This window comes from Aptenodytes forsteri, unplaced genomic scaffold, assembly GCF_000699145.1.
Source record: "Aptenodytes forsteri isolate BGI_AS27 unplaced genomic scaffold, ASM69914v1 Scaffold70, whole genome shotgun sequence".
NCBI classification, from domain to species: domain Eukaryota; kingdom Metazoa; phylum Chordata; class Aves; order Sphenisciformes; family Spheniscidae; genus Aptenodytes; species Aptenodytes forsteri.
The window spans coordinates 2,136,205-2,148,148 of record NW_008795690.1 but is presented as its reverse complement, the minus strand read 5'-3'; positions in this window follow the sequence as shown (position 1 = coordinate 2,148,148).

Sequence of the window (11,944 nt, the reverse complement as noted above, 5' to 3'; positions counted from 1 at the left end):
GTGTTGTCTGCAAACTTACTGAGGGTGCACTCAATCCCCTCACCCAGATCATTGATAAAGATATTAAACAGAACTGGCCCCAATACTGAGCCCTGGTGTTTAGTTCCTTAGTGGAACTAAACCGCCAGGGACCTTCGGGTAATGGACTGTACATATCATCTCCAGGCAACAAGGGCAAGCCATTTTTAAAAAGGAAATTAAAATGCTCACTACAGGTAATTTAAGATTATAGGCTAACACTAAGAAAATTATGATAAGGTTAAACAGCTGATATGACATACTCAGAATTTATCTTCAGAGTTAGTAACTGCATTTTGAAGTGATGCCCCAACACCTGAAAAGATAAAGAAACTATTCCCAAGATTAAAAGGTACAGCCAGAAGGGCGAGCATAAAAGATTTATACCACATAGTTTTGGTGGAGAAAAAAGTGGAAATATGTTAGATTAAGAAAGCAAATGAACACACGAGGGAAAAAATTACTAGTATTTTGCTCTGGACAAATCTGTTTCAACTATATCTCAGTCTAAAACTTTATCAGCACTGAATATGTGCAAAATTCCACTGAAGACAATAGGACATAGTTACATTTTCAAGTGTTTGTTAGATCAGGGCCTTACCTCCCAGGGAGAACCGTTTGCTCAGCAGTCCAATTGCTTACTGCTGGGTAAGATATTACTTCTTTCCTTTACTGCAGCCGCTACGGTCTCTTTTATACCATTAAGCTTCTGCAAATCTGCTATCACAAATGTTCTGTACCATCCAGCACACAGACGCTGTCATCTCAGTTGGCCAAATTTGGTTTTTAATCAGTACCTCCCAAATACATTCCCTATCATTTTGAAATTAGGAGCAACATTTTTGTTGACAAACACACACACGTGATGACAAATACAAGTTGATGATATAAAATGGTCAATCTGACACCTAGCATAAATCAGCATCACACTGTAAGTCAGTGGAACTAAGGCAAGATAACCAGCTGAAAATCTAGCTTACATGCATATTATGAAAAAAGAACACAATCATAATTCTTCCCTTTCCTGCCCCCCCCTCCCCCCCCCAATTTGGACTTAAATACAGGAGAAAACTATATTTTTACCACAAGCTTACTGAACAAAATGTTTTCTCTGAAATATATATTCTAGTAAAACTATGTTAGAGTAAACACACTGTAGCATCTTAGAAGAGTTATAGCAGTAGAACAGCTGCCAGATTTCAACTGTATGACCCAGGCAAAACCTTAAGATGCTTTCTTGCACATTGTACCTCGGAGATTTCATAAATTTCTGAATTATTACATTCTTCTTGTGTTTTTCCTGTCTCCCTTGTGCCAGCACTGGCATGTGCATTAGGAAAAAGAAAAACAGAAACCCAAAAAAAAGGTTGCAGTCCTAAAGAACGAAAAACCCACAGTTATAGGGAATGCAAGTAGATTCCAGAAAAGTATCATATATCGAGCCTGGAAATAAGGGGGAGAGGTTCTCAATGTCCATTTATTTTTGTTCTAAAATATGGATATCTGCTGCCACAGAAGTTTCTTAGCTCATTCAGCAGCAAACAAGTAAGGCATCACGGGGGGGGGGGAAGAAAAAAAAAAGCTTATTGTTTGTGCATGTCAACCAAGAACTCACTTCCGAGGGAAGAATGACTTCACGATTAAAACACTGGATGGCGACCCTGGAGACGTGAGTTTAGTTCTTGTCTCTCTCACAGACCCTTAAGCGTGTCCTTAGGCAAGATGCTACCCTGCCTTTTAAATAGAAGCAATATTATCCAGCCTCTCACCCCTAGTCGTCTTCATTTCTGCAGTAGACTCCCAAGGACAGAGAGAGCTCATACTTAGCAGCACTTGACATGAACATTTCCTGGTGTAGCTTGGGGGACCAGCTCGGGAGCAGTGCAGAAATAAGCCATGTGAACGCACAGTGCTGCTGTAACATCTACCACAGCATCTTCAATCTACCAAAGAAAACCTGGAGGCAGAAGTTTAAGTTACCCAGTTGTGGGAAATCACAGTATCACATGGTGTACATATACAGTTTTGTTTCCTAATCGTGAGTCCTCTTGCTAAGTAACTCTTTTTGATAAAAATTCCTCAGTTACAGGAAAAAGATTCAGGAAGGTGGACTGATTATCAAGAGACTCACTGTCTCTAAGCATGCAGAGAGCTGAGCTTAACTCTGAAGAATATGAATTACCTTATCCATGTAGTGGCCTCGTTAGTCATGCTCACTAAAGATGATTTTCAATAATACAATGAAAATTGAAAAGAGCATAAATAAATTGAATTTCATGTAAGACTGAACACCATAATAGTTGCACTATTAATCTGATCCAACAAAAATGTGAATTTGGATGTGACATCCTGTGTCCATCGCTCAAAAGCAGCAACCATTCATCACTATAAGAAATAGCATCTCTGCTCTAAGTTCAAATTCCAGCAGACTGCCCTGGAAAACTCTGTTTAGTTCTATGCTGAAAATGCGGATTTGCCAAAAAGATGAAGTATTTAATGAAATACATATGCAGTAAGTTATTAGGATCTTCAAGATCTATGTGGAACACATGAAATGCAGGAACACAGTAAATTGATACATTTATCCAGGAAGATTCTTGCTACATCAACCACGTATCCAATTCACTTAAGGGTTAAATAAAACCATCTTAAGAAGAGAATATAATAAAATTAATCCTGACCTCATCCTCTACTAACTGCCCTTGTTTTCTCCTATCTTATGGTCTAAACATACGCTCTTATAACTTTATTTACTGTTATTTGAAAAGAAATTTTAAGCCTCTTAAGCTGAGTGCAAAAGAGCACTAAAAGTATCTTTAAAACTTCAGAAAGAGATTACTATGTAAATATGAAATATGTTGCTCTAAAATTACATTCTGTCACAGAGCTTATATAAAATGAGATAGGTGTACTATATTTCAAGATTCAAATAAGAATATAATTTCACTTTTAGGGACAGAAAATATATATTGATGTTTTCATATATTATACACATGGGGTGTGTATAGATCCATACCATGTTCAATGTATTTTGTCAATATAGGACTTATTTTTCAGTGTGTGCTGCTGATCTTTCCGTTAGCATGTTTGAATTCACAAATAAAAATCAAAAGTCAAAGCTGGAACTCTATTCAAACATTGTCAACAAGCTTTGGGGTGATTTAATGTAATGCATACATACAACTAAAGCGTATTATTTGCCATTTAGAGTAAAAGCATTAGAAGAGGATTCATCAGCTTTCCATTAGGAAATAGATTTAATAACCTATCTACCTATAGGATATGTTATAAAATTGCACTAATATCACTGCAACTGCACTGGAAAGAAACACGAGAGAAGGAAAATAGCTGAAGGAAGCTGTTACATCACAGCTTTACTTTTTTATTGTTTTTCATTTGAATTACATACAGTGAAACCAAATGTTTTGGCAAATTTTAAACAGTAAAAAAAAATGCTGTGTAATCTTCACATTTTAGTTTTGAATGGGAATGAGCTTTGAAATCCTGAAAATCTCTATAAAATAGAATTTCAGGTCTCTATATAGCTCTGATGATATATATGTTTGTTCAAATTCACAATATCTGAATGGCACTTAGCTGTGTTTTTATTGCAAAAACTTGAGATCTGAGTCACAAGGCACCTTTTTGCAGAGGTGCTGGTTTTGGTTTGGGGGTTTTTTTGGTTGATTTTTTTTGTAAATACCATATAGTCACTAGCTTTTAAATATTAGGAATAGATTACTTCATTTTCCCTTTAATTTATAGTCTCTAAACTGTACTAAACTGATCTATCCCATAGGAGACCTAAAAGCTAACAAAAAACCTCATTCAGAAGCCGAAGTCCACACAGGAGTGGCACAGAGATCCTAAGTAGAAGTGAACTTAGTGAAACTGTTTATGAGTCAATTTCCCAATACTAAAGCTGAGAAAGTGTTTTAGAGGAATTTTAAACCCCCTAATTCATATTTTAGGCTTAAAATATCCCCTTGAAAGAAGGGGTTGGGGGGAAAGGAGAGAGGGAATATTGGTGAGCAAATGACTGCAGCTGCTCAAAAATGGAAAAGCTGTCTTCTCGAACAGTCAGAGTTTCACATTTACTTGACCAAGTTTGAAATACTCTTTCCCATCTCAAAACATTGAGCTGTACCTTCCCCCCCCTCCACTAATGAACTCAATAAAACTAAGAATGGCCAGGATTGCCATTTCCCTTCCCTCTTTCTCTTTCACTCCAAATCCTTGTCATCTGTCTGCATGCGAGCATGCATGCACGTAACCCCCCCCCCCCGTCCCCTCCAGTCTTACACAACTTCAGAAAACATTCCAAAATGATGGAGACAGCGTCTGGGATTTTATTTTGAAAAAGTCATTGAAGCCAAGAAGCTGCTGAACTCTTTCTGCAGACGTATTGAAAAAAAAAATTTCTACCAAAAATAATAAAATTGTCAAAGCTCACATTTTTGGGAGAAACACTTTCATAAATTCTAACTACAGTACTTGGGAAAATTCCTAGTAGTGTGATGACAAGTTCAGTCAGAAGCTGAAAATACGTTTGGCAACAAAATGTCTCGTAAAGAGCAGACCAGAAAGTTTAACTATCCCTCTTCGCTTCCACGTATTGCATGCCTCAACTCTTGCTCTAAACATCAGTAACCCAACCACACTTCCAATAGTTTGAATAATTTTACATCTGTAATATATCACACACAAAAAAAAATAAATCATACAGATGTAAAGAATTTCCTATTAATGACAGGTCATCTTCATAAATACAGTTCTGGAACAACATAAAATCTGAAGTTTCCAAATCTAGGAGATAAAGGACTTCATGGTAACAACTATGACAACCTGCATTTACTGTGTTTCTTTAAGTACAGGCTGTAAATGTACTAGTGAGGATCACCTCAATAGACAAAAGAGGATAAAATACCCTGGTTTTCCTATAACTTTCCATCCTCTTGCCCCTAGTCGTCTTCATTTCTGCAGTAGACGCCTAGGGATAGAGAGAGGTCATACTGGACAAGAGGAAGGACTTTATTTCTGTGTTCAGAAATCAGACCTCTCTTAGTGATCTCATTGACAGGGAGCCTCAGAAAGCCAGCCATTGATAGATTTATACAAGCAAATTCAAGAAAGTTCTTATGAAATATAGTCACATGTACATTCATTTTTGCCTTATTTTCAGTGATGGGAAAAAAATGCAAGATCCTTTTATTGCAAAGCCTACTACTATTTCAGATGCAGCTTATTATGGGATTCTTTATTACTAGTTTTTCTGTAGTTGAAGATCAGACTAATTGTCTGGAATATATCACTACTCATCTTTACTTTTAATTCTGTTCTTTTAATGTTTGTTAAATCCTGATTTTAAGTAATCACGTAGGAATGCATCTTTTTTATTATCTTTATAAATACTTTGGATTCAAAAAACCAGAAACAAATTATATTGCATTCTGGGAATTAGGCTAATACTAAGAGAAAATTTGCAATTTAAAATATAATAGTAATTTAAGCTTGTTATTAAAAATTGCTGTAAGAGACAGCTGCACTTCAAGTTGTTTCATAAATTTCATTAAAGCAAGGTGCACAAGTGCTGCACCTAAATCAACCAGATGCTACAGTCATGAGACACAGAAATCTGTTGAACAAACCCTGAATTTGTTGTTCCTGCAGGACTCCCCTTCAGCAGGGCATCCTAAGCTCTGTACTGTTTCATGAGCAATTTGTATAGGTTATTATAAACACGAGCCATTAAGTGAATAAAACGCCTCATTTATTTGTTCATCATGATGATACAATTTCCTCTAGGAAGAATCTTCACAAACAAAACCTGGAATTTTATTTTTGCCTTTTTCTTGAAGCAAAAATAAGGACAAAACAGTGAAGTCAGGGAGGGGAACAATACCCAATTCAACCACAACAAACATATGTTTTGAAGAATCACCACATGTAAAGGGTTTCCCAACAAATCTAAGTTTTTTAGTTCATTATTCAAATGATATGATGGTCATTCACTACCTCATTTTAGAAATACATATATGCATGTATATAAAAATGAAATTAACACAAAAGCAATGGCATAAAAGGAGATGCATCAATAAAATATGGTACTGACCTACAATCAATTATAATTTTTTTTCCAACTGATTGAAACTTATAAAGCCAGCCTACAAAATATGCGAAACAAGCTACTACAAACCTAGAAACTGCTCAGAGTCAAAAGAAGAAGTAACATCCAGCAGGTAGGTAATACACCAATATTAGCAAAAGTAACAGATTTAAAGATGTTTTAGTTACAACATACAGCCCAAAATAGCCAAGTCCAGAGCCCAAGAGTTTACTTGATATGGCTAAAAAAGAAAGAAAAGGGGGAAAAAAAATTTAAAAAAAAAAGTCACATTCACCAAGTTATATCTTTCTGAGACTTTTCTTTTTCAAGTCAAACTTTCCAGTCAATGATTAATCAGCTCCAAGCCAGAGAACGCACCTAACTAAAGCACTATCTAAGATGTACCAGTTTGGGGATCAGCGCTTGCTCAGATGATAAAAAATATCTGACACATGCAGAACTGGAAAAATGCCTGAATATTTGTAATATCCTGACAGACTGCATCTACCCCAATACATCAGAATAAAATTGCAACTACAATGTAAGTTTGCACTGAGGAAAACAAAGATTTCTTTTTCCCTTCATTACAGATGCATGCTCTATAAATTCTGGGCTTATCTGTCACCTACAACTCAGTCACAAAAAAACTTGGTTGAGACAAGCTGGTGCAGAGAAGGGCAATTCTAAGCTCCCACCAGTGCATCCCAGAGCTTCAGCTTTGCTAATTCCCCGCTGCCCCCAAGGGTGTAGGCTCTCTTTCCGATGCAGGATACATAGGGTTCATAAGGGTATTGCTTCCTGATCCAAGGAGAAAATGACCTCATTCTTCTGTGCATGGTGATGTACATAGCTGTCATACTGCCTGTCAAATCCCGGCAATTTCATAGTCTCGACAAGAGACAGAAACTCCTTGCAGGCTTGCCAAATGGCCCTCACACAACTCTTACGAGTACTAATTCGATATTAAAGTTTCAGCTAGTTCCAATCTACAGGAAAGGTCATATTTCGAAAACAATTTTATTCTAAATCGGAATGCAAGCTGGAAACGCTGAGGATTCCCCCCCGCCCAGCCACCATCCAGCAAACAGCAGCAATGAAAGGCTATGTTACCCCCAAGAGTTACAAGTCTTGCAAGCTGGACCATTTCACAAAAGTTATTTTGAAGCAGCAGAATTTGAGACACCTTAGCATTGAAGACACAGCACACCATCCTTCCTATTGGTTAGGGGAGGGAGGGAGTAATTATACACTTGTTAAGCATATAAAGGTCAAATAAAAATGTGGATTTTAAGACTGCCATCATACCTGACCATTGCCGCTCATTTGAGACTTCAGGAAAGAACATTTTCTGTAAAATATTGATAAGGCAGACCTTAAAAAAAGCTTAGCAAAAACTCAGTAATATAAGACTAATTATTAAGTATAAATCCAGTAAGGAGAGTGCAGCTTTTTCTCAGAAGCACTGCAGTATGCCTGTGATACTCTTGCCTATTCTGCAACACAAGGGACAACTGCAGCTCAGCTAAACGTATGTCATCTCACATGCTGACAGCACCACAGCTGGAGTAGCAGATTTAGGATCTGTTGGCTAACTAACCACCAGCTAGCAGATCACAGTGAACTTGGTGCTACAAGAACTAAATTTCAAGCACTATCCAAAGCAAGTAACTGAAATTAGTTTGGTGACACCTATAATAGTTATGATCACCCTTCTATTTTTCTGGTAAATAGAGCCTGAGTGGCACTTAAATCTGCTCTATCTTTAAAGTCTTGTCCTAAGGAAAAGACAGAATTTCAGGGCATACAAATAATCTCTACAGATACTCTGGTTACAAATCCTGTGCTCATCAGCCTGGGTGCACACCAGGGTATAGTTACCAACTGCCTAGGAAGATGCTCAATGGAGATGATAGCAGTTACCTCAATTGAATGTAGGTATTCAATGATTTTGTATACAAGACCTCTGTACCTCACTGAAAAAAAGGAAAACACAGATCAAAATGCAAAATTACAATATTCCTAATTAGCAAACATAGCGAATAAAAAAACCCCAAACCCTCGGAATGACATAGGTGTACAGTGAATACTTAGGCAAACCAAAGCGTGTTGTACCAGGGAGGTCAGTCACACAAGCCCAGTTGTCTAGTCTGGCAACTTTTGCAGGAGAGCCTTGATTATCATTATCTGTGTCAGCATGTCAACGGAAAGACCTTTCTATTTTCCAACCACTTTTTGAGATTAGCCTTTTTTCTTAGAGTGTTCCGCTAATTGTTTTTTCTTCACTTGCATCAGCAGCAGACCCAATTATAGCTCTATCTTCAATTTGCAATAACCTCCTTTTTAAATAGCGTAAATCACCTTTTCACCTTTTATTACAGAGATAGCATAAAGGTCCGATAGAGAAATAGTGCAAATCCTAAATTCCACTTTTCAGAAACAGGATTTTATAATTGTTGGTCACTTTCCTTGATTTAATTTAAATCACATTTACATCCTAATATGACCTAGAAGAAACTATTTCACAGTTATAGTTTTCTGTATGTAGTTTTAGGTTTTTAACATTGTATAAACTACCTCCTATTTTTACTTATTAAAATCTTTGGGGGTTTTTTTTTTTCCTCCAGAAGTCCCAGCATCACTGAATCTATCGTCACTCACTGAAAGGTTTTTTTTGGGTTTGTCTGTGGGGTGGTTTTTTTTTTTGTTAAGATAAGTAGGCCATCTATCCTTGGGCATGCAGACTGTCAACCTTGAAAGCTGCTGTATGAGGTTGACTGATACGTATTGGATGCACAGAGATGAACAAACTGGGGCAGTATTTAGTTGGAGTAAACTCCCAAGACGCTATTAGTTGTGATTTCAAAAAGACAGCTCTCACTTCCACCTGGCAAATGCAATTATGCAACAGAAGCGGAGTTCAACAAAATAAACAACAGCTCAGACCAGCAGTTCACAGAATGACATGCGCTACCTACTTTAAATGTATTTGAGAAACAATGACAATAAATCAAAGGAAAGTGCTTATTCATTTTGGGAACCTGAATCACCAGAAAACCATGCAGTTTTTACTTTAAAAACAATCTTATAATCAGTTAATAACATAACAAACATTTTAAAATACCTTATGTAAGTTGAATCTTGGAGAAACCTGTTAACAATCATTAGTATTATTGAAAAAGCTTTGAAGAAAAATGAGCCTTACTGAACTCCACTCAGTACAAACTCTTTCAACTCAAGATAAAAAACCCACTGTACTCACTCGAGAAAAGGAAGGTTAAAAAGGGATAGGACTGAAATCTTTAGGATGCCAGAGGAACTAGCAGGATAGTGCTGCTCTTGCTTTTCAGAGGGTAAATGCTTTGAAGTAATGGTAAACACTAGAAGATGACTAGTAAGGGTAGCACTTCTTCACTGAAGTAAATGAGTTTACACCTGCAGATAATTTGGCTCTAACATGGGAGACTCATTTCTAAAAGCAGTGCATTTTTTAAACTAGTGATAAAAAGCAGCAAGACATTTCATAGCTAGGATTTAGATTTTCTTACAAAAGGCAAAAGTAGTCCTAATGCTTCCCCTTTCCACCTTTGAGCCTTTGTGTCTGACTGAATAGTCTCGACTCCTGCTAGCAAGTCAAAGTCCAAGATCAAGAGACCTGCCAGAGACTGTTCATAGAGCAGGAACTCTCATCCCAAGCTCTGCATTCCCATCTCCGATGGGCTGGGACCCTTTCTGCAATTCAGCCTTCTTGCCCCTCAGAAGCAGAGAGTGCTTCATGCAGCACTTTCTGCTGCCTTCCCATGGGCCATCAGACAGCTAACCCTGTCTCTACCTGCTGCAGATCTTAGCGGCATCTTTGTAAGAGGAGGACATGGTTGCCAAAGCCTTCTTCAAGTTACACTTTGAATCTGCTGCACTTTCACATCCTTAGGAGGGGAGCATGGCAAATTAAAGCACCTTCAAATAGGTGCACGTTTATAGTAACTAGGAAGAGAAAGATAACAGGAAGAAAAAAAAAAGTCTTAAAACCTAGTTTCTGATATTTATCTTGATCTACTAGGAATCACAACTTAATTGCAGCATTAAAACAGTAGCTATGAATAAGTATTTAAATGCATTTTAGAAGAGGAAAGCTAATAGTTCAAACCAAAAAAAAAAAACCAAAAAGCTAAACCCACACGTGCTTCCTGGTTTAGCTGGAAAGAAATTAAGCATCTGTCCTGCCACACCTTCTGTTGCAGCCTTACACTCAAAATATGTAGTGACAGATCTGTAGGAGGGAAAATAATCCTGCAGACTCTACCATGAAAGAACTTTATTATTAGAGCCACACCAGGAGTATAACCCATATACACTGAGACTGCTCAAAAGAAAGATTAGTTTAACATTCTAATAACAACTTAAAATATTTCAATTTTGTGAATTGCACTTGGGGGAAGGGGATGCTTTCTAAGGCATCCTACTCTGTAACAGTTACCTGGATTTCTTCTTCTGTTCCAGGCCAAACGAATGCAAAATTCACCAAGGCAAGGTCTTTAAACCACAGATTTCCCTGATCACTAGTGGGCAGCAGTCACCAGCAGTTTCAATGCAGCCCAGGTTCATGGTATCAAATATTCCAGGCTCCCTGCTGACTCAGGCAAGCACCAGAGCTCTGGGAACAACCCCTTCATTTTCCTCAGGGGCAGCCAAATACAGAAGGAACTTTTTATTCAACTGCTGTATTGCACCTGTTTTCCTCTCTTTGAAGAGCTTTATTTGTATATGTTATGAAAAGATAAGTTAAACATTATTGGAAATACACTAACAGGAGTATATATTTCTTGTAGCTGAATTGCCTGTACTGGCTATAGGATCTGAAAGCACTAAACGAGATTTCAGAGCACGGTATATGGGAATCAGTTTCTGTGCATGATAAACCAAGATAGATGTTACATTACAACCTGAAAAAAAATATATCATTTTCGCTGCCACTGTCAGTATAATTAATAAATAACACTTACCACACGGTGACATGAAGACAGAAGGGGTCAGCATGGAGAAAGCAACACGAGTGGCAGCAGCACGACGAGGTCTGTCCTCCCGTCTCGTACGCACACACCGCCATCAAGCAGCAGAGAGAGAAAAAAACCAGTTTCTGGGCTATGGTGCCACACTGATTGACTGGCACAGCACACGCACAAGGAACCACAATAAACATTATAATCCGGAGAAAAATCCTGGCCCACTCCATGCCCTCAGGTGTCCTCAAGGAATGACGGCTTCACAGGCATTGCCCTCCTGACGTGGCTATCACTGTGACTGATCTACGTTAACACCTGAGCTGATTAGGACCACAGTTATTACTGACAGGAAGACTTTTGTTGGCAAGTTTCCATACCAGCTTCAGGCAAGAACAGAAACTGTTTTTACCGCCTTTGGAGACACTGAGGTTGCCAGCCGGCAGCAGCGCACGCTGAGAGCCACCTCAGCACCGCAGGTGCGTTCTGGGGAGGCCCAGCCTGGGACCTGCACCAGGGGAGCCACCACCCCACCGAGAGAAACGAGGACCGTGAGGCTGCAGCTCGTCTGACAGGAAGGGCAGGGGCCCCTGCAAACACCTTCATCGAAGGATCACCACCCAGGGGAGCCACCACCCCACCGAGAGAAACGAGGACCGTGAGGCTGCAGCTCGTCTGACAGGAAGGGCAGGGGCCCCTGCAAACACCTTCATCGAAGGATCACCACAAGTGAAAGGAATTAGGCTTCCCGGCCTTTGGGAGGGACCCAATCTTGCACAGGCTAGATAGCGCACACATGACCCTGACTTGAAATCAGGAGGGA